The sequence below is a fragment of the Crocodylus porosus genome, unplaced genomic scaffold (assembly GCF_001723895.1).
Source record: "Crocodylus porosus isolate Cpor-Errol unplaced genomic scaffold, CroPor_comp1, whole genome shotgun sequence".
In the NCBI taxonomy this organism is placed as follows: domain Eukaryota; kingdom Metazoa; phylum Chordata; order Crocodylia; family Crocodylidae; genus Crocodylus; species Crocodylus porosus.
The window spans coordinates 3,447,485-3,448,570 of record NW_017728886.1 but is presented as its reverse complement, the minus strand read 5'-3'; positions in this window follow the sequence as shown (position 1 = coordinate 3,448,570).

The following is a 1,086-nucleotide window of genomic DNA, read 5'->3' as shown; positions in this document are numbered from 1 at the left end:
GGACTAGATGATCTACCTAGGTCCCTTCCGACTCTAGCTACTATGAAACTATGAAACTATGATGGCCTGTGGCTCTGTAATCCCATCAGCCAACTCTTTTAGCATCCTCGGGTGCTTCCCATCTGGCCCCATTGACCTGTGCACATCCGTCTTTTCTAAATAGTCCTTAACATGTTCTTTCACCACTGAGACTACTCACCTCCTCCCCAAACCGTGCTGCCCAGTGCAGTAGTCTGGGAGCTGAACTTGTCTGTGAAGACTGAGGCAAAAAAGGCATCGAGCACTTCAGCCTTTTCTGCATCCTCTGTCACAAGGGTGCCTCCCCCATTCAGCAAGGGACCCCCACTTTCCCTGATCCTCCTCCTGCTACCGACACACTTGTAGAAACCTTTCTTGTTCCTCTTCACATCCCTTGCTAGCTGCACCTCCAATTGCGCTTTGGCCTTCCTGACTTCATCCCTGCATGCCCCAGCAATGCTCTTGTACTTCTCCCTAGTTATTTGTTCAAGTTTGCACTTACTTCCTTTTTGTGATTTATTTACTGAAGAGTTTCCTGCTAAGCCAAGCTGGTTTTCTGCCATACTTGCTAATTTTCCTGCACATCGGGATGGTTTGTTCCTGCGCTCTCAGTAAGGCTTCTCTGAAGTACGTCCAGCTTTCCTGGACTCTTCTCCCCTTCAGACTGGCTTCCCACAGGAACCTGCCCATGAGTTCCCTGAGAGAATCCAAGTCTGCTTTTCTGAAGTCCAGGGTCTATTTCATTATAACACTCATTTTAAATTGATACCTGATTTCTCTTAGGGCTCAGCGAGTTTCGTTATAACACTTGCGGTTGCCATCTTGGGTCATTAAAAACATTTGTGGTCACCATCTTGGATCGTCAAATACTTTCCATTTCACTTAATGCTTGTTTCACTTAATGCTTTTCTTTTAGGAACCAATTAAGAGCACTAAGCAGGGGTTACCTCTGTGTGTGTGTGTGTGTGTGTGTATTTAGTCACTAACCAATGTTATTGTATTATCCTTTATGCTAACTTTTATAGTAAAACTGGTAGTAACTGGGTATATTTTCCTTCTCTACTTCTC